General features: G+C 39.5%; 1 protein-coding gene and 1 pseudogene across 12 annotated transcripts in view; one reads left to right on the top strand and one right to left on the bottom strand.

Moving 5' to 3' along the window:
- The window catches only part of KLHL3 (kelch like family member 3), a 279580-nt gene that overhangs the window by 142333 nt on the left and 114928 nt on the right, over positions 1-22319 (bottom strand). For 11 of the 12 annotated variants that reach the window (XM_032425120.1, XM_032425122.1, XM_032425123.1 and 8 more), the window contains one exon: positions 10646-10770. The gene's annotated coding sequence lies outside the window, so the exon portion shown is untranslated. Of the gene's footprint in view, positions 1-10645; positions 10771-22319 lie in introns of those variants that run through there. The other variant, XM_032425131.1, reaches the window with a different exon arrangement.
- On the top strand, positions 121-9889 carry LOC116645094 (annotated as a pseudogene).

The raw sequence follows: 22319 nt of genomic DNA, 5'->3' as shown, positions 1-22319 counted from the left end.
GGCGCCCCCTGTGTGCGGAACCTGAGAACCTGCCTGCCACCCCGACGCCTTCCCCCCCACCCTGAGCTTGGGGGTAGGGGGGAGTGAGCGGGGGCGCGCAGGGGGCCGTTCCCAACGGATATGGCCTGGGGCGCCACGCGCGGGCTTTTTGAAAACTTGACTGTTGGGGTTGGGGGCCTGGATTTACCCGCCGCAGTTCGGCCGGGCCGCTACACCTGGCATCCTCTCCGGCCCCCCGCCTGCACAAAGATGGAGGGTAGAGGCCTGGTCGGGAAAGGCAGTTACCGTTTACGGGGGCCCGACGCGCGGTTAAACTAAAACACTGGCACGTGGCCCTGCGCAAAAGCGAGCCGGAGGCCAGGTGAAGGGCGGCGGTGTGCCACAAGCGCTTCCGATTTCCGACCGAGGCGTGGCGCGAGACCCGCCGCCACCCTGCGGCCATCTGTGAAGCCCTTCCCGACGCCCCTCTCAGCCTCCCTTCGCGCACTCCGACAGCTGGCATTTTCATTTTACTAAAGGGAACACATCATTTTATAGGTTTACGTTAACTATGCGTTGCTTCTTTCCCAACACGTTAGCTTTTTTAAAGCATTTTATAACAAACCGGGGCCAAAGGAGTTAAACACAAAGACATTATACATAAATATCACGCACCCCCGGTAAGTGCCTTACCGACCCTCACTCAGGTGCAACTGCAAGCAAGTTATAACGGCTTCCACTTACTGAACCTTTGTGTGCCAAGCAAGATACAAGGAGCGGGACATGGTAAATACTGAAGATCTATTCCTCACTGCATCCTGGAGTATTCAGGATTGAGTGGTGAAAGAGATGGAACATGCACTCAATCTCAGATTCAAAAGCTAGATAAAATTTCTAAAGCGACTTCACATGAGCAAAATAGAGAGGAAACAAAAAAAACCACATAAGGTTCAAGGAACAGTAGTAAGTAGACTAGTTTGGAGCAAGAGGTTTTTGATAGAAAATAGTAATAGGTAAGATAGGTTTAGAGTCTTGGACATTATGGAACGCCTTGAAATTTAGGCAGTAGTCAAAATTAGTTCAAAGGCATAGAGATTAAGCTTCATGGCTTAAGGACAAACTAGAGTCTGGTACTACCACCTACTAACTGTGTGATCATCCAGTTGTGTGACTGGGTAAGTCACTTAACCTTTTTTTAAAACTTAGCCAGTTTTATTATCTGAAAGTCAAAACAATTTAACACCTCCCCACTGTGGTAAAAATTAAATGAAATTCTGTATGTAAATGCACAGTGCCTGGTACATACTAAGTGCTCAGTTCATCCAACAAATATACCAGGTGCTGGGAATATGGCAGTAAACAACAGACAAAACTCTCTGCCCTCAAAGAGCTCACATTCTAATGGGGAGAAGCAGATAACAAGAATGATACACAGCATGATAGTGATCAGTGTGCTCCCGATTAAAAGAGGACAGTAGGAAGCTATTACCTTTTTGTTACAGAAAAACCCACAAAATTCAGGTATGTCAGGATTTGCTAACCGACTGATGATAGACAATGAAGAAAACAAAAGCATTCCAGTGTTTGAAATCTGGAACACTAAAATTGTAGCCTGAAAGAACTACAAAATTAAGAAAGGAAACTATTTTGGAGGGAGTGGGGGAGATGATGAACATAGTTGTTTAAGGTGATAATGCGATATTTATAGGGCACTGTTTTCCGGGATGCCCAAGATTACACCTCACATGAAAGATTAGACCTTAAGAAATGTATTTTAGGGGCGACACGTGGCGCAGTCAGTTAAGCATCAAACCCATTTTAAGCTCAGGTCCTGATCTCAGGGTTGTGTGATTGAACCTTAGCTAGGGCTCCACCCTGGGCATGGAGCTTGCTTAAGATTTTCTCTCTCCCTCTCCCTCTGCCCTTCCCACCCCTCTCTCTCAAAAAAAAAAAAAAAAAAGTACAGAAAAAGGTTATAACAGTAAAAGATGAATTTCTGAAGGAAAGTGATTAAGACCATAACTTATCTTCTTATCCAAATTATAAATTCCAAAGTAACAGTATTCTCCTATATTGTTTTTTAAAAATCCTCCATACCACCTAATTGGGAATCCATTATGGGTTTAGTTTCTACAGACTAGGAAAGTTTCACAGAGGCTCACTCGCTCTCTCTATCTAGTAAATCAATAAATCTTTTTTTAAAAAGCTCTTATATATAGAAGGAGTTTAGGAGATGATGGGAAGCAACACAAGCATGTTTAAGAGACATTTATGAAGCCAGGATAAATGCAAGATAATTGGGATGTTGGATTCTTTTTGGAGATTAGATTGGTAAAGGTGGACACAGTGAATACGGAGTATTATATAAACACTTAAATGAAGCAGTCAATTTCCTACCCCTCAGATCATTCAAGAAGAAAAACTTTTTTTTCCTATTTTACCTTTCAGATCATTGCCTGAGTTTGTTTCTTGGTTTTACCTTGCTTACCAGTGTGTCTCAGCCTTCCAAATCCATCCCTCTTGCAAGCTTGATTACAGAAACCTAACTGAATGTGGTGGTTACACAACTCCTACAGCTACACACTAAAAAAGGTATATTTTAGGTATATTTTACTGTACCTAAATTATACCTAGAAAAAGAAAGAGAATGGGAGAAAGGGGAAAAGGATGAACTGGGGGAGAAAGGGAAAACTATGATAACCTGTATTTTCAGAAAGCAGCAACTCCAATTATTTTAACCAACTTTTTATGACATCCAAGAGTCTCTTTTTGCAGTTAGGGTTCTGGTATGGACTTAATCATGTCCCCATTCCAAAATTCGTATGTTGAAACCCTAGCCCCCAATACTTCTGAATGTAACTGTAATTGATGAGAAGGTCTTTAAAGAAGTGATAAGTTAAAATAAGGCTATTAGCGTGGGGCCCTAATCCAATATGACTGATGTCCTTATACAAAGAGAAAGATACACCAGGGGTACATGTGCACAGAGGAATGACCATATGAAGAGGCAGCAAGAGGATGGCCATCTGTAAGCCAGAGAGACTTCTCAGAAGAGTGCAGCCCTGCTGGTACTTTGATCTTGGAACTCCAGACCCCAGAACTGCAAGAAAATTAATTTCTGTTTTGTTTTGTTTTTTAATTTCTGATGTTTAAGCCACCAGCATTCTGTGGTATTTTCTTATGGAAGCCCTAGAAAACTAAGATATGTTCCATTTTTATTTACTCAAGGTACCTTCCAAAAGGGTACTTTCTGTCATTTACTATGAGCTACAGTCCTTGTAGTGGACTCTTTTGCAACTCAAATCAAAAGCCTTAAAATATGACCCATTCTTTCAGACCAGTTATTATGCTTCTGGACATTTATGCTAAGGAAATAAGTGAGGATCTGTGTGAAGATTTAGCTACAAGGATTTCAATACTGTTCATAGTAGAAAAAAAATTTACAAACTACCTAATTTCCCTCAAATGGTTAATTAAAAAAATAATTATTTTCTAGCTAAAAATATTATGAAGCACTTAAATTGATATTACAGAGGAAAAATAATGACTTGTGTTTGGGTATGAATCTTACACCATCATGATGATGTGTGAAAGGTCACATTACTTATTTTACCAAATTAAGTCTGACTCTGAACCCCACAGTTGACAGAATGGCAAAAATGTCATTATTGGGACTCCTCTCACATTTTTCACTCAAAGGCACTTGCCTCTCTCCACTTCCCCTCTTGGGCAATCTAAGACTAACACTCTGAATAAAATGCTTTTTGTTTTAAAAATATATTGAAGGGTGCCTGGGTGGCTCAGTTGGTTAAGCAACTGCCTTCGGCTCAGGTCATGATCCCGGAGTCCTGGGATCGAGTCCCGCATCGGGCTCCCGGCTCAGCGGGAGCCTGCTTCTCCCTCTGACCCTATCCCCTCTCATGCTGTTTCTCGCTCTCTCTCTCAAATAAATAAATAAATAAAATCTTAAAAAAAAAAATTAAAAAAAAATAAATAAATAAAAAATAAAAATATATTGAAAAAAAAGAACCTGACATGTCGAAGAATCAAGTGGCCCATGCTAGTTCATATGATAATTAATAAATTAATAATATTATATTTAATAATAACAATATAATTAAAATATATATATTGAAAAAGCCACCATAAGGACTGGCTCTAAAAGGGACTGTCCTGAGGCAAAAGAATACATAGACCTATTTAATCTGTGGATATACTAATTGTATCTTATTTGACTGCTTGTGTGTTCCTTTTCCTTGGGTACAAAATGTAGGCTTTCAGAAGGGAATTATATCAATTTCCTTCACACGAGAGGAGATATGAAAGGATAAGGGCTTGGTATAAAAAAATGACAGCTTCCCAAGTTTAGAAGAAGTGACCAAACAAAAGTTACAAGCTTCCAGTTAAAGGTAAGTAAGTCCTGGGGATGTAATGAACCACATAGTGTCTATAGTTAACAATCATGTTCTGCATATTTGAAAGTTGCTAAGAGAAGAGATCTTAAAAGTCCTCATCAAGAAAAAAAACTATGTATGGTGAAGAATGCTAATTCAACTTGTGGTAAGCATTTTGCAATATATACATATATCAGGTCATTATGTTGTATGCCTAAAACTAATACAATGTTATAGGTCAGTAAAATCTCAATTCTTAAAATTAAAAAATTTTTTAAAGAGAAGTAACCAGAAACTTCTGGTTTTTTGTCCATTGGAGGAAACCATGGGCCAGCCAGTGTATAGCCCTACCATTCCACCCTACCCTACACACAAACACACACACACAGGTAACGGTGGAGGCTGGACACTAATTATCTTGAAAGCAAGGTAAGCTACCTTGGTTTTGGAACCAGATACATGTTCCTGACCCCAAATAAACCTGGAATTCTTACATGTAAAACTCTAGGAATAACAGATATTAAATTTACAGCCAGATGCATGGGTGATTGGGGTAGATTATCAGAAGCAGAGAATGGTACGAACTTAATGTTTTGTGTCCCCCAAAATTTATACGTTGAAGCCTAATCCCCAATCTTCTGGTATTTTGAGGGGGTGGTACTTTGGAAGGTAATTAGGTCATGAAAATCAGTAGATGTCTCATGAATGGGATTAGTGCCCTTATAAAAAGAGACCCCAAAATGCTTTCTTGTCTTCCTTCCATCATGAGGACACAAGGAGAAGATGGCCAACTACAAACCAAGAACCAGGTACTTATCTGACACCAAATCTGCAAGGGACCTTGATTTTAGACTTATCAGCCTCTAGAACTGTGAGAAAGAAATTTCTTTCCTTCTTTTTTTTTTTTTTTTATGAGAGAGAGAGAGAGATTGAGAGGGAATCATAAGCAGACTCCACACCCAGCGTGGAGCCCATGCAGGGCTCAGTCTCACAACCCTGAGATCATGACCTGAGCCAGTATCAAGAGTCGGACGCTTAACTGATTGAGCCACTCAGACGCCCTGAGAAATTTCTGTTGTTTATAAGCTAGCCAGTCTCTGTATTTTTCTTTTTCTTTTTTTTTAAAGATTTTATTTATTTATTTGAGAGAGAGAATGAGAGAGAGTGAGAGAGCACATGAGAGGGGGGAGGGCCAGAGGGAGAAGCAGGCTCCCTGCCGAGCAGGGAGCCCGATGCGGGACTCGATCCAGGGACTCCAGGATCATGACCTGAGCCGAAGGCAGTCGCTTAACCAACTGAGCCACCCAGGCGCCCCTCTGTATTTTTCTTATAGCAGTCTGAATGAACTAGGACAGAAGACTTAACAATTTGACATTTCTCAGAATACCTCTGCCCTAAAATATACATACCCAGTACAAACACACGCACAGACTCACACCAGAATATGAGCCTTCTAAAATAAAAGCATTAGCTTTTCTCCCCCAGGCTTGGCATCAAGGACTTACTTTGAGAATGGACCTACCCTATGAGACAAGAGATGCAGGAAATTTTACCTGGATTGTTTTTAGGTCCATATTCTTCTGCTATGAAAAGCAAGCTACCTACACTACAGAAATATGGAATAACCCATATAATATGCATAAGACAAAATATTGAAGCAAACTTTGTTAAACCAACTTTCAACAATTATTTAGATATTTAGTCTTGGATATTGCAGATAATCCAGTTGAAAATATAATACATTATTTTCCCATGACTAAAGAATTTATTGATGGAAGCTTCCAAACTGGAAGAAAAGTTCTTGTCTGTGGAAATACTGGGATGTCCAGCAGAGCTGCCTTTGTTATTGCATTCATTATGGAAACATTTGGAATGAAGTACAGAGATGCTTATGTTCAAGAAAGGTTTTGTATTAATCCTAATGCTGGATTTGTCCATCAACTTCAGGAATATGAAGCCATCTATCTAGCAAAATTAACAATACAGATGATGTCACCACTCCAGATAGAAAGGTCATTATCTGTTCATTCTGGACCCACAGGCAGCTTGAAGAGAACACATGAAGAAGAAGCATGCAAGTGGCGACTGCACAGAATGGCTGACTTGAGCAACATTAGAGAGGATGTGAATTTCTATTTGGGAAGGAGAAAATACTAGAGACAAGAATAATGTAAAATGGTAAAAACACAAGTCGTTTTGTTTTTTTTAATTATATGTTGCTTCCAGGCATGTTTCTCTGCAACTTGTTGAGCAACATTTTAAGATGTTGGACTTCTGCAATAGATGGCACTGATGGTTTTACTCCTTTCTTCATTTTCTTTTCTTTTCTTTTTTTTTACTCTTTACAGTTTTATTATAAACCAAGAATTTTGGACTTGCAAAGAGGTATTATTGCAATAATGCACTTCTCATACTTGAAATTTATTTGTATGATATAAAGTTATTACTTTAAACAAAATGCAAGTTGGGGGGATTTGTTTATAAAATTTGGGTAATTTATAATAAGAATTTCCTAAAGTTTGCTAAAAATTCATTTTGTGTTCTATATATCACATTTTAAAAATAATTTTACAGTTCATTTTTATGATGAAACCTCTTATGGAAACATTAACAAATACAGGAATCTGCCACATTTCTGTTTTAGTGTACTTCAGTAGCTTCATTACCCTTTTATTTTTTTAAACTTAATACCTTATTAATAATCTTTGAATCATGACATTAGCTAACTCTTCTTACTTTAACATGATCCAAGTATTGCTTCCATTCCTATTATCTTCCTAATTTGTTTATTCTATAGAAAAAAAAAGTTTAATGAACAAAGGAAGATATTTTGCTTGGTAATACCAGATACTAAAAAACAAGGAATTTTAGACTTTTGAGTCACTTTCCTTTTTTCTTTAAGAGCCAAATGTTGTCTTTGTTCTTTTTAGAGTTGTTTAGCCCATTTTTTCTTTGTCCAAAACAGTTCTAAGTAGAATAACCAATGTAGCACTATTTTTTTTCTAAATGAAGCCCAAAAAAGTGCCTTGCATCAATTAAAAAATAAAAGTATTTAGACCACCCCATTTTCATTTATTCATCATATTTAATTCATTCGTGGGCTAGGTACTGTGGATAGGTCCCTGGCCTCCAGAAGCTCAACAGTCTTGGAAGAAGTAGTAGTACAAAAGAGATTACAAATATAATGTGTTAGGACAGAAATGAGCAGAAATCCAATCAGTAAATTCTTCTGATAGAAATTAACTTCAGAAGTAGGTGTAAGGCCTACAAAAAGGTAATGGCATTCCAAGTACAGGAAATTATATATATACCTACTGTGTTTGAAGTAAATTATCAAGGGTGTGATGGTGTATTAGCTTCCTATTGCTTTTGTTAACAACTTACCACAAATTTAGTGGCTTAAAAACACAAATTCATTATCTTATAGTCTATAGGTCACAAATCAAATACACTCTCAGGAGGCCAAAATCAAGGTGTTGGCAGGGCTGTGTTCCTTTTTTAAAGTCATAGGGGAGAATCTGATTACTTGTCTTTTCCAGCTTCTTTAGGCAACCTATATTTCTTAGCTTTTGGCACCCTTCCACCTTCAAAGCCATCAATAGCCAGTTGAGTTTCACATTAGATTATTATGACACTGACTCTTCTATCTCCCAGATAATCCAGGAAAATCCTTTCACTTTAAAGTCAACTGATTAGCAACCTTAATGCCATCTGCAACCTTAATTCCCCCTTGTCATAAACATAACATATACATACGTCCCAGGGATTAAGATGTGGTCATCTTTGAGGTAACCATTACTCTGCCTACCTCAGATGGGAATAAAAGAAAATGAGGCTAGGATGGTAAGCAGGGGCTGGATCAGAAGGATTATGGATGTCTTTCGAAAAATTTCCAGCTTTCAGTTCTATAAATAACATGGTGCCACTGACGAGTTTTAAAGAGAAGGATAACAGAGATTTCCATTTAGAAAGACTATCCCATAGATAATGTGTAGAAGAGAGATTAGAGTAGGGTATGACTTGAGAAAGAGCCCATTTAGAATGCCAGCGTGGTACAGAATACTGGTTAGCATCTCCAAGGCCAGAAGTAAAGCAGAGGCAGTAGGGTTGGGTGGGAAGGATGAATTATTGGAGAGATAATTAAGAGCTGGAATTGACCTACTGTGGTGATCAACTGATCTTAGTGGGTTAAGTTTCTTATTTTATGATAAGGTAGATCATGATTTCATTCACCAAACTAGTGACTTTTGAAGAGGAGACAGGTCAGAGAGATTTTCTGTTTACAGCTGTTGTTGCTACTGCTGCTATATCAGCCATCAACTGCCTATCATTAGGCTTTTTAGGCCAGAGAGAAATCAATATCTACCTTTTTAAGCCTCTCTTATTTAAACTAATCGTAACTCATACAAGAGGATTCCATGATCTCTATTTTCGTCGAGATACAAATATCCACCGGACCACCAATGTTATTCAATGCCTGATGCTAACTGTTATATATTATCTTAATGAGTCCTCACATGGATCTTCAGAGGTGTATTTTATTATTATACCAATCTTACAGCTGAAAAAACTGAGGCTTTAGGATATTACACTGCCCATGGTCTGCCAACTATTTACTACGCAGCCTTCCGTCACACAAAAAGTTTGTGCCCACCATGTCAGGTAATACAAATGCGATGGACTAGAAACAGGAAAAATAAGGTATAAGAATAAGGAGGAAGAGAAGAAACACATTAATATCCTTCTGAATCCCTTTGCTTATATTTCTCAAAAATTAAAAATTCTTTAAAAATTCAGGGACGATATTACCATTTTCACATCATTAATGTGTCTAGTTAACTTTATCTGGGCACAGATTGTCGTAGTTGCAAATGACAATTTGAGCAGAGAACAGTGTTTACTTGAAATTTGAATCTTTCAGTGTGAAGAACCACAAAGGAAAACCAAGAAATGGAAGGCCAAAAGGTAGAGTCAGAAGGAAGAGGGATGACAGGGTGCCTGGGCGGCTTAGTCAGTTAAGCATTCAGCTCATGGTTTCAGCTCAGGTCTTATTCTCAGGGTTGTGAGTTCAAGCCCCGCACTGAAAGAAGGAAGAGGGATGAGATGAGGCCCCCCTGCCCTGAATGATGAGGAAAGCCTCAGAACTTTTATTCTTTATCCTGTGATTCAGGAACTAGTTAGAAGGGTTTCATGAATATGCAAACTACAACGTGGCAAACTAAACACATTTTCTATAGTTTCTTCCTAAAAATCCATTAAATGACAGTTAAAAAAAAAAAATTTAAAGGATATAAACCCTTGTTAGGGACTGGGCACCTCCCCAAATTCATATGTTGAATCCCTAACCCCACAATGTGACTAGATTTAGAAAGAGCGTCTTCAGGGAGGTAACTGAAGTTAAATGAAGTCATAAGAGTTGGGCCCTAATCTAGAGTATGAATGGTGTCCTCTTAAGAAGAGAAAAAGGGGCACCCGGGTGACTCAGTCGGTTAAGCATCGGACTCTTGATTTTGGCTCAGGTATGATCTCAGGGTGGTGAGATCAAACTTCTTGTTGGCTCCATGCTGGGTGTGGAGCCTGCTTGGGATTCTCTCCCTCCCTCTGCCCCTCCCCCACCAACCCTCCCAAACCCCACTCACACTCTCCCTTTCTCTCTCTCTCAAAAAAAAAAAAAAGAAGAAGAAGAAGAGAAAGAGACACCAGAGACCTCTCTCTCTCCAGGTGTCCAGAGCAAAGGGATTATGTTTGAACAGAGGATGAAAGTGCTGTCTGAAAGCCAGAGAGGTCTCACCAGAAACCAACCCCTATGGCACCTTGATCTCTGACTTCCGGCCTCCAGAGTTATGAGAAAATAAAACTTTGTTATTTAAGTCACCCAGTGAATGGCAGTGTGTTATACAGCCACCTAGAAGTACCCATGTGTATAAGACCTCACTCATTTGTATCAACAAAGCTCCCTATACATATCTTGCCTGAATTTCTCTAGGTAAAATTACATCAGATTTAGTGATTTACTAATGAATTCCATACAGGGGTCAGAGAATTACATTCCTTAAAATTACATAAATTATGTAACTTTTGGTTTTGAATTTTTTGAGTTATATTTATATTATCCCAAAAACTTACATTTTTAATATACTGTTTTTACTTAGTCCAGTAAGAACTTCAATTTTTTTTCAATATTTATTTCTTTCAGCAAATTTTATACTGAATATTTTACTCTCCAGGAGGCATGTGTCAGATCAATGTGAAAAGCAAGTTTTTAATTTTACCTGTTAAGTCCATCTTCGGCTTCTGGTTTCAGCCCGTAGTATAGTTGGGAATGTGGACAACTTATAAAGCTTCTTTTCCTCACTTATACAGAAAACTTGTGCACTGAGATCAAATTTCCATCAACCTAAAGAGTGACAATACAGAGTGAGATTTAATTGATAAAGTGTTCTATACTCAGACCTGTGAATGAAGTAACATTCATATACCATATACATTTTGAGTTCTCAGGAATCTGGTCCCACCTCATTTCTAAATACATACTGAACAGAGCAGAGAAGAGGTTAGTCTACTCAGTAAACTGCAAGAGGAGTATTTAACTGCAATTGCTCAGTGAATTCAGATTATATGTAAAGTCTTTCTGGATCACTCAGGATCTGAACAACATTTTTAGTTAAATGATATTTATTATCATAATTTCAGCAGATTAATATTAGAGAAAATATTTTTTCAACTAAAACCAGGAGAAGAACAGTGGGAAAAAGAAAAACAGGCAAGATTTATATGAGCAACAGTGTAATGATGATTAGCAGCTATGAAATCAAGAATTGTGTGCTCCTTGAGGAACTTATTTCATATGAGACTCACTGGCTGAGCTCTCTCAGCATATACAGCAGTGATTTGTTTGGGATTGGCCATGTGCATGGCCTAATTTACATGAAATTTACTTTACTTTGCTGCCCAGGATTCTAAATTTGGTCTATTTTCCAGCTTCTGAAGTGAATATATAAAGCACTTTTCATTCATCAGTATCCTTTAAGGAGTTTCTTTCAAGGATCAAAACTGCACATAATTCAGGCGCCTGGGTGGCTCAGATGGTTAAGCATCTGCCTTCGGCTCAGGTCATGATCTCAGGGTCCTGGGATCGAGTCCCGCATCGGGCTCCCTGCTCCTTGGGAGCCTGCTTCTCCCTCTGCCTCTCTCTCTCTCTCTCTCTGTCTCTCATGAATAAATAAATAAAATCTTTAAAAAAAAAAAAAACTGCACATAATTCTGTTCAAATTCTAGTAATTTGCTAATTCCCATCTAATTTCCATTGGCTTTGGGGGATTTATTTTTAACCTGGGTCTAACATGCTTATCGACAGCATCCAACCAAAATAGACAGCAATACATCTTCTAAGTTTCGTCACAAGTTTGAGCATGGTTTTGTAAAAACACTGCACTGATCTTATTGGCACATTCAAAAATTCTACTAGAAATAGTTAAATCCCATTATATCTAAGCATTTACTGTTGACAGGGTTCTTTATTACCCTGAATTTCAATTTTCAAAGAATCTTCTTATTCTACATCTAGAATCTTAGTGAGATAGAGCATGGACACACCCATTAATGGTCATCCAGTTCCAAAACTTTCGTGTGACACATGTGGCCCAGAGAGTTGAAATGATATGTCCAGGGCCACACAAACAGCTCTTGGCAGAGTTCTAACTCCTCACCTGCAGTCAACAACTTTGTCACACATGGCTAAGCCCACAACACTCTTGCTGGTACAGTTTCTGGGTAGGCTTCCTTATTTAGAAAATAAAAACACTGCTAAAGCAGGAGTTGGGTTATCATTCTATACTTGCAGTTATTATTTGTCTGAAGTCTACTGACCGCCTGTCACAAAGGAAGTCTCGAGGCTCAATTTCTCCTGACTCAAAATAAGATTAAAAGAAATATGAGGTTTGGGTACTTGAATGAGATTTTGCATCTAGAAGATAAGGCTGCAAGAAAACTGGAATTAAACTGGTATTCACCCCAGTCCTGCTCCCAGCCCTAAGTCAGCTCAGGGAGCCCTGGGGAAGGGGAGAGAGGAGAAAGGCACCTTCATCTACCAAATGTCAGAATGGCCTGTTCCTTCCTTTCCACTACACTTTAGCTTTTGGGTTAGAAAGAGTAAAAGAAAACCAAAATTGTTGAGGCATCCTGAGTTCATCTGGCATTAATTTCTGGAGGCATGTATCAAACCAGAATATCCCACTTCTCTTACAGAAAGGGTACAATTAAAGACTTATGCTGAATTTTTCTGGCAAAAAAAAAACCTGTCTTTTCATGTGCAAGTAATTTCTCCTACATCTTGGGAGCTATAAATATGTATGGTAAGTATGAAATTTACTCCATACTTGTAGGTGTAAGAAAAACCATGTTCTTAGGTGCCTGGCTGGCTCAGTTGGTTAAGCTACTGCCTTCAGCTCAGGTCATGATCCTGGAGTCTCAGGATCCCACATCAGGCTCCCTGCTCAGCAGGGAGTCTGCTTCTCCCTCTGACCCTCCCCCCTCTCATGTGCTCCCTTTCTCTCTCATTCTCTCTCAAATAAATAAATAAAATCTTAAAAAAAAAAAAAAAAGCCATGTTCTTTATGAACAAATTAAATCTCATCCTAAGCCAGCACTCCTTAAGCTGATGGAAATTTAACCTCAGTCAATAGTGGGGCCACGTCCTTGTCCCCAAAACAAAAATTTCAGGTTTTACACAGTCCAGAATACTCACGGACAACTCTCTGATCTTTGGTCACTGCTGATAGGTTCTTTGTCTAAGACGACAGGGTCACTTGCAGGAAGGCGGTTCTGCTGTTTCCTGAAACTTACCTCCCAGCTGCAGCTGGGGCTCCTTACCAAGGCGAGGAGCCCCAACACAAAGGTTCAGGGACCCACTGTACCACAAAGCCATTCCACACTAAAGACAGGCCACATCCCCAGGAGGTTACAACGGAGCAGCACAGAGGAACTGGATCCTGGTCCCCACTACTCCATGGAGCTCTCCTCCCCAAATAATCTCTCTTTGAGGTTTCCATGGTAGACTCTTCCTCCTGGGTTCTTGCCTCTCTCCCCTCTTGAGACCACCTAGCATGAGCCCTTCCAAGAATTTACCTTTGAAAAACAGAATGCAATTGTACTGCTTTGATCCTACTGAGCAAAAACTCAAAAGAAAGAAAACAGAAAAGCATTCTTGGAATAGGGCAGGAAAACAGAACAAAAGGCAAATTCATATCTCAGTAAATTATCCTACCACATGTGTCTTTTTGCTAAATTATTTGAAAGCAGATGCAGAAGAGGCCACTTGCTCCATCCCTCTTCACGCTCCTGAGGTGTGCCTCCTCCAGGCACAAGTTTAAAGCAATTTGTGACTAAACTCTGAGGTCAAGAAGCATCCTGGGACAGTTTCTAGACAAATGGTTTCAGGCAGTTTCTAGACATTTGGGGGGCATCCTTGCTAATATTGTGCTCTTATCAGTTTTAGGGACCTAGAAGTGAATTATCATATGTCCCCTAAGTCAGTGAATGAGACTACCATCTAGCTAAGGTTGCTACATGTCTTTTCTTTTTTTTTAATTTAAATTCAATTTAAATTGAATTTAAATTCAATCATCTTTACTTTCAGATGTAGAGTTCAGTAATTCATCAGTTGCATATAACACCCAATGCTCATCACATCTCGTGCCCTCCTTAGTGCCCATCACCCAATCACCCCATTCCCCCCACCCACCTCCCCTCCAGCAACCCTCAGTTTGTTTCCTATAGTTAAGAGTTTACACGTCTTTTCTCTTTTTTTTTTTTTTAAAGATTTTATTTATTTATTTGAGACAGAGAGAATGAGAGAGAGAGAGAGAGCACATGTGATGGGGGAGGGTCAGAGGGAGAAGCAGGCTCCCTGCCGAGCAGGGAGCCCGATGCGGGACTCGATCCAGGGACTCCAGGATCATGACCTGAGCCGAAGGCAGTCGCTTAACCAACTGAGCCACCCAGGCGCCCAAGAGTTTACACGTCTTTTCTCTCGACAGCTAGCCCAACACCAATTCCACACTTTCCAGACACGCTGAACTGCTTGCAATTCTCCTAAAAGACATACTCTCTGAGCTCCAGGCTTTTGCATGTGACTCCCTCTGCCTAAAATAATGTGACACCAGTTTTTCATATTATAGTACACACACAGAAAAGGATAGTAGTTGTACAACATGCAGTGATAAACTGGAAATGATTTGGTTAATCTATATAGGCCTTGTTGAAAAAATTTCAGTAGAGAAGATATATAATAAGATATCAAAACATTTTTATGAGAAACTTTAGCTTGCCCATTTATACATAACTGTTCTTTTTATTTTAAAATAATTCCAAATTTACTTAATAGTTGCAACAATAATAGTATAGTATAAATAACTTTTTTCCTAGAACAGTTGAGAGTTAATTGCCAACATGATGGATGCCCCAGTGCCCATGCTAACACTTCAGTGTGTAATTGCTATAAATAAGAACATTCTCCTACATAACCACAAGACAACCATCACAGTCAGGACTAACGGTGATCCATTACTATCAACTAACCCACAAACCCAGTTCAAGTTTTAACAACCATCCCAATGATGTGAAAGGTTCAAGGCCAGGAACACACGTTGTGTTTAGTTTTCATGTCTGCTAAAGTCTCTTTCAGTCTATAACAGTTTACCAATCTTTCCTTGACTTTGATGCACTTGACTTTTCTAGAGATCATAAGGCCAGTTATTTGTATCATGTCCCTCAATTTGGATTTGTCAGATATTCCCTCATCATTAGATTATTTATTTTGGGCAGGAATGTCGCTGAGGTGACATGTGCACCTACCAGGCGGCACATGATTTCTATTTGTCTCATTACAGGTAATATTAACTTTGATCACTCAGTTAAGGTGGTATCTGTCAGGTTTATCCACCATAAAGTTCCTTTTTACCCCTTTGTAACTACTAATTATTTTACAGGGAGGTATTTTGAGACTACAAAATATTCCCTTCTTTACCAAACTTTCATCCACTACTTTTTAATATTCACTGATGCTTCTTGGCTGAATTAATTATTACTATGATGTTATCAAGAGAGAGAGTGTACGCGTGGGTGCGCTCGCGCACACACAGCAGGGGGGAGGGGCAGTGGGAGAGGGAGAAGCAGACTCTCTGCTGAGCAGGGAGCCCAACACATGGGGCTTGATCCCAGAAGCCTGGGATTATGACCTTAGCCAAAGGCAGACGCTAAACCAACTGAGCCACCCATGTGCCCCATATTCAATTGTTTATATCAGTATGGACTCATGGGTTCCTACATTATTCAATGGGTATTTTTATATCCCATTTATTCAATGGGATAATCTGATATTATCATTATTTATTTTGATGCTCAAAAGTATCCAGATTTGGCCACCGGAAACTCATTCAAACTGACATCTGCATTCTTTTAATATGTTCCCATAACTCCTTAACCACTTTTTACTTTCTTGCCTAACAAGATATTTCTGGCTAATCTTGGACTTTCTCTGCCCTGTCCTGAAATGAGCTACATCTCCAAGGAGTCTTGGTTCCTTTTAGTGGAGAATGGAACTTTGAAATCTAAAGAGGGCACTAGATGTGTCCTATTTTAGGGGTACTGCTGTTCTCAGAGATGGGGAATATATGTATGTATACATACACATAGTATATTATTTATACACATATATTATATGTATATTATCCATGTATTTACATCAACATTTCTTCATTTAGCTATCAAACCCTGAGTTCACGTCACTACTTCCAATTCCAATCCAATATCACAGTTATTACAGTTTTTTTTTTCCTATTCCATATTTAGAATTCTCTCCTCTAACAGTGAAAAACTTGGCTGCCATTATCCTCAATATATTTACTTATTGACTCAATCCTGCCTGTGAGTAATCAACTTTCTGCCCTGCCACCACCCTCTCACAAAGAAGTCCTCCTTACCCTGTTCAGACTCTGACACATTGCTGGCCTATCACTGCTGTCACACGCCCCTCTCATGTAGATGCCCTCCTCATCCTACCGGGCTTCAGTACCCCATGCCAGGTGACCACCACCTTTCTGCACAGATTCCCTCCCCACCCCAATCAAGCTCTGACACATGGTGCCAGGCCGGCAAGCACCCTTCTCACCCCACTTAGGTAGTAGCCAACATTTATCAATGAGCTACCAACTCCACCTCCCAACCTAACTGCCTTCTTTTTCTCCCTCAAGGTCCAGATTCTTGTGCCAGATCCCTGCTGTCATCATCATCCTCTGCAGAAAACCTCCTCACCTCTCTCGAGCTCACAACAACCATACAGGCTGCTACCATCCTCCCCCTCATAGACTCCCTCCTCTCTCCATTCAGGCTCTGATATGACAGATAGCCGCTCCCCCACCAACTTTGATGCAAATGCTTACTTTGCTCAGCCCTAATTTTTTTTATTGAATTATTTAAAAAGGAAGAAAGGAAGGAGGGATAGAAACAGGCTACATGCAATTTCTGCTAGAGAATATTTAATGTTAATCTCTTCAATTTTTGACATTCACCATCCACAAGAAACTTTATTCATGGATAGGTGGATGAAAATTTTAAAATTTTTTATAAACATTCCAAAAATGAACCTCAATTGAAATTATAGCTAAAGACTCTTTTCTTTTATCGGCAAACAAAAGCATCCCAGGCAGAGGGAAGAGCTAGTGCAAAGGTCCCAAGAAAGAAAGAAATCCAGCAAGCAGGAAATTACTGAAAGAAGAGGTCAGTGCTAGGAAAATTTCTTGTACTAATGCAAAAGGATTTCAAATGCAATTAAACTTTTCATATCAAAAATTTTAGGGGCACTTGGGTGGCTCAGTCATTAAATGTCTGCCTTCAGCTCAGGTCAGGATCCCAGGGTCCTGGGATCAAGCCCCATGGCAGGCACCCTGCTCAGCGGGAAGCCTACTTCTCCCTCTCCCACCCCCACTGCTGGTGTTCCCTCTCTCGCTGTGTCTCTGTCAAATAAATAAAATGTTTAAAAAAAAATTTTTTAGGGGCTCCTGGGTGGCTCAGTTGTTAAGCGTCTGCCTTCGGCTCAGGTCATGATCCCAGGGTCCTGGGATCGAGCCCCACATCGGGCTCCCTGCTCCGCAGGAAGCCTGCTTCTCCCTCTCCCACTCCCCCTGCTTGTATTCCCTCTCTCGCTGTGTCTCTCTCTGTCAAATAAATAAATAAAATCTTTTTAAAAATGGGAAAAGAATCTAAATAAACATTTTCCAAAGATGACATACAAATAGCCAACAGGTGTTTGTTGAGCACATGAACAGCATATAAAAAGATGTTCAACATTACTAATGATCAGAAAAATGCAAATCAAAGCCACAGGGAGCTATCATCTCATTCCTGTTAGAATGGCTAATATCAAAAAGACAAGAAATAACAAGTGTTAAAGATGTGCAGAAAAAGGAACTCTTGTGCCCTGTTGTTGAGAATGTAAATTGGTGCAGCCAGTATAGAAAACAATGTGGAGGTACCTTTAAAAATTTTAAATAGAACTACCATACAATCTAGCAATTCCACTTCTGGGTATTTATCAGAACTCTCCAAAAGCTATCTGCACCCCAATGTTCCTTACAGCATTATTTATAATACCCAAGACATGGAAACAACTTAAACATCCACTGATGGATGAATGGATTTTTTTTAAAGATTTTATTTATTTATTTGACAGAGAGAAAGAGAGCACAAGCAGGGGGAGAGGCAAGCAGAGGGAGAGGGAGAAGCAGACTCCCCGCTGAGCAGACAGCCCAAGGTGGGGCTCAATCCCAGGACCCTGGGATCATGATTTGAGCCAAAGGCAGATGCTTAACCAACTGAGCCACCCAGGTGCCCCATTTAAAATGTGGTGTATATGTGCACAGTGGAATATTTTTCAGCCATAGAAAAGAAGGATATTATGTTGAGATAACATGAATGGACCTTGAGGCAATATGCTAAGTGAATTAAGCCCCCCCCCCCCCCGCCACCACACACACACACAAAGAACACTGTATTATCTTGTATGTGGAATCTTAGGAATCTTAGGAAAAGGCACCTCAGATACAGAGAAGAGACTGGTGGCTGGCTGCTAGACACAGGATGTGGGAGGGGGGAGGGGTGAAATAGATGAAGATGACCAAAAGGTACAAATTTCTTTTTTTTTTTTAATTTTATTATGTTATGTTAGTCACCATACAATACATCATTAGTTTTTGATGTAGTGATCCACGATCCATTGTTTTCGTATAACACCCAGTGCTCCATGCAGTACATGCCCTCCTTAATACCCATCACCGGGCTAACCAATCCCCCCTCCCCTCTCCCCTCTAAAACCCTGTTTGTTTCTCAGGTCCATAGTCTCTCATGGTTCATCTCTCCCTCCAATTCCGCCCCCCCCCCCCATTTTTCCCTTCCTTCTCCTAATGTCCTCCATGTTATTCCTTATGTTCCACAAATAAGTGAAACCATATGATAATTGACTTTCTCTGCTTGACTTATTTCACTTAGCATAATCTCCTCCAGTCCCATCCATGTTGATGTAAAAGTTGGGTGTTCATCTTTTCTGATGGCTGAGTAATATTCCATTGTATATATGGACCACATCTTCTTTATCCATTCATCTGTTGAAGGGCATCTCAGCTCTTTCCACAGTTTGGCTATTGCGGACATTGCTGCTATGAACATTGGGGTGCATATGGCCCTTCTTTTCACTATATCTGTGTCTTTGGGGTAAATACCCAGTAGTGCAATTGCTGGGTCATAGGGTAGCTCTATTTTTAAATTTTTGAGGAACCTCCACACTGTTTTCCAAAGTGGCTGTACCAACTTGCATTCCCACCAACTGTGTAAGAGGGTTCCCCTTTCTCCACAACCTCTCCAACATTTGTGGTTTCTTTCCCTGTCCATTTTTGCCATTTTAACTGGTGTAAGGTGGTATCTCAGTGTGGTTTTGATTTGGATTTCCCTGATGGCTAATGATGATGAACATTTTTTCATGTGTCTGTTAGCCATTTGTATGTTTTCTTCAGAGAAGTGTGTTTTCATAACTTCTGCCCACTTTTTGACTTGATTATTTGTTTTTTGGGTGTTGAGTTTGAGAAGTTCTTTATAGATCTTGGATACCAGCCCTTTATCTGTAGTGTCATTTGCAAATATCTTCTCCCATTCTGTGGGTTGCCTCTTTGTTTTGTTGACTGTTCCCTTTGCTGTGCAGAAGCTTTTTATCTTGATGAAGTCCCAAAAGTTCATTTTTGCTTTTGTTTCACTAGCTTTTGGAGATGTATCTTGAAAGAAGTTGCTGTGGGTGATGTCAAAGAGGTTACTGCCTATGTTCTCCTGTAGGATTTTGATGGCTTCCTGTCTCACATTGAGGTCTTTCATCCACTTTGAGTTTATCTTTGTGAATGGTGTTAGAGAATGGTCGAGTTTCATTCTTCTGCATGTGGCTGTCCAATTTTCCCAGCACCATTTATTGAAGAGACTGTCTTTTTTCCATTGCATGTTTTTTCCTGCTTTGTCAAAGATTATTTGACCATAGAGTTGAGGGTCCATATCTGGGTTCTCTATTCTGTTCCATTGGTCTGTATGTCTGTTTTTGTGCCAGTACCATGCTGTCTTGGTGATCACAGCTTTGTAATATAGCTTGAAATCGGGCAACGTGATGCCCCCAGCTTTGTTTTTCTTTTTCAACATTTCCTTGGGGATTCAGGGTCTTTTCTGATTCCATACAAATGTTAGGATTGTTTGTTCCAGCACTTTGAAAAATGTCATTGGAATTTTGATCGGGATGGCATTGAAGGTATAGATTGCTCTGGGTAGCATAGACATTTTAACAATGTTTATTCTTCTGATCCATGAGCATGGAATATTTTTCCATCTTTTTGTGTCTTCGTCAATTTCTTTCATGAGTGTTTTGTAGTTCCTAGAGTATAGATTCTTTACCTCTTTGGTTAGGTTTATTCCGAGGTATCTTACGGTTTTTGGTGCTATTGTAAATGGAATCGTTTCTCTAATTTCTCTTTCTACAGTTGCATTGTTAGTGTATAAGAAAGCAACTGATTTCTGTGCATTGATTTTGCATCCTGCCACATTACTGAATTGCTGGATGAGTTCTAGTAATTTGGGGGTGGAGTCTTTTGGGTTTTCCACATAAAGTATCATGTCGTCTGCAAAAAGAGAGAGTTTGACTTCTTCTTTGCCAATTTGAATACCTTTTATTTCTTTTTGCTGTCTGATTGCTGTGGCTAGGACTTCTAGTACTATGTTGAACAACAGTGGTGAGAGTGGGCACCCTTGACGTGTTCCTGATCTTAAGGGAAAGGCTCTCAGCTTTTCCCCATTGAGGATGATATTCGCTGTGGGTTTTTCATAGATGGATTTTATGAGCTTGAGGAATGTTCCTTCTATCCCTATACTCTGGAGAGTTTTAATCAGGAAAGGATGTTGTATTTTGTCAAATGCTTTTTCTGCATCAATTGAGAGGACCATATGGTTCTTCTCCCTCCTCTTATTAATGTGTTCTATCACATTGATTGATTTGTAAATGTTGAACCACCCTGCATCCCGGGGATAAATCCCACTTGGTCATGGTGGATGATCCTTTTAATGTATTGTTGGATCCTATTAGCTAGGATTTTGTTGAGGATTTTGGAATCCATATTCATCAGGGATATCAGTCTGAAATTCTCCTTTTTGATGGGGTCTTTGCCTGGTTTGGGGATTAAGGTAATGCTGGCCTCATAGAATGAGTTTGGAAGTTTTCCTTCTGTTTCTATTTTTTGGAACAGCTTCAGCAGAATAGGTATTATTTCTTCTTTGAATGTTTGGTAGAATTCCCCAGGGAATCCATCAGGCCCTGGACTTTTGTTTTTTGGGAGGTTTTTGATCACTGCTTCAATCTCGTTACTGGTTATTGGCCTATTCAGGTTGTCAATTTCTTCCTGTTTCAGTCTTGGCAGCTTATAGGTTTCCAGGAAGGCCTCCATTTCATCCATATTGCTCAGTTTATTGGCATATAGTTGTTGATAATAATTTCTAATAATTGTTTCTATTTCCTTGGTGTTAGTCGTGATCTCTCCCCTTTCATTCATAATTTTATTAATTTGGGTCCTTTCTCTTTTCTTTTGGATAAGTCTGGCCAGTGGTTTATCAATCCTATTAATTCTTTCAAAGAACCAACTTCTAGTTTCATTGATCTGATCTACTGTGTTTCTGGTTTCTAATTCATTGATTTCTGCTCTAATTTTAATTATTTCTCTTCTAATGCGTGGCTTAGGCGTTGTTTGTTGCTTTTTCTCTAGTTCTTTAAGGTGTAGAGTTAGTTGGTGATTTCGGGATTTTTCTATTTTTTTGAGTGAGGCTTGGATGGCTATGTATTTCCCCCTTAGGACCGCCTTTGCAGTATCCCATAGGTTTTGGACCGATGTATTTTCGTTCTCATTGATTTCCATGAATTGCTTAAGTTCTTCTTTGATTTCTTGGTTGACCCAAACATTCTTGAGCAGAGTGGTCTTTAGCTTCCAAGTATTTGAATTTCTGCCAAATTTTTTCTTGTGATTGAGTTCCAGTTTTAGAGCATTGTGGTCTGAGAATATGCAGGGAATAATCTCAATCTTTTGGTATCGGTTGAGACCTGATTTGTGACCCAGTATATGGTCTATTCTGGAGAAAGTTCCATGTGCGCTCGAGAAGAATGAGTATTCTGTTGTTTTAGGGTGGAATGTTCTGTAAATATCTATGAGGTCCATCTGGTCCAATGTATCATTCAAAGCTCTTGTTTCCTTGTTGATTTTCTGCTTAGATGATCTGTCCATGGCTGAGAGTGGAGTATTGAGGTCTCCTACAATTAACGTATTGTTATCAATATGACTCTTTATTTTGGTTAACAGTTGGCTTATATAGATGGCTGCT

The sequence above is a fragment of the Phoca vitulina genome, unplaced genomic scaffold (assembly GCF_004348235.1).
Source record: "Phoca vitulina isolate PV1807 unplaced genomic scaffold, GSC_HSeal_1.0 scaffold32, whole genome shotgun sequence".
Lineage (NCBI taxonomy): Eukaryota > Metazoa > Chordata > Mammalia > Carnivora > Phocidae > Phoca > Phoca vitulina.
The sequence above is the reverse complement of the archived record's forward strand: the minus strand, read 5'-3'. Positions and strand labels throughout refer to the sequence as shown.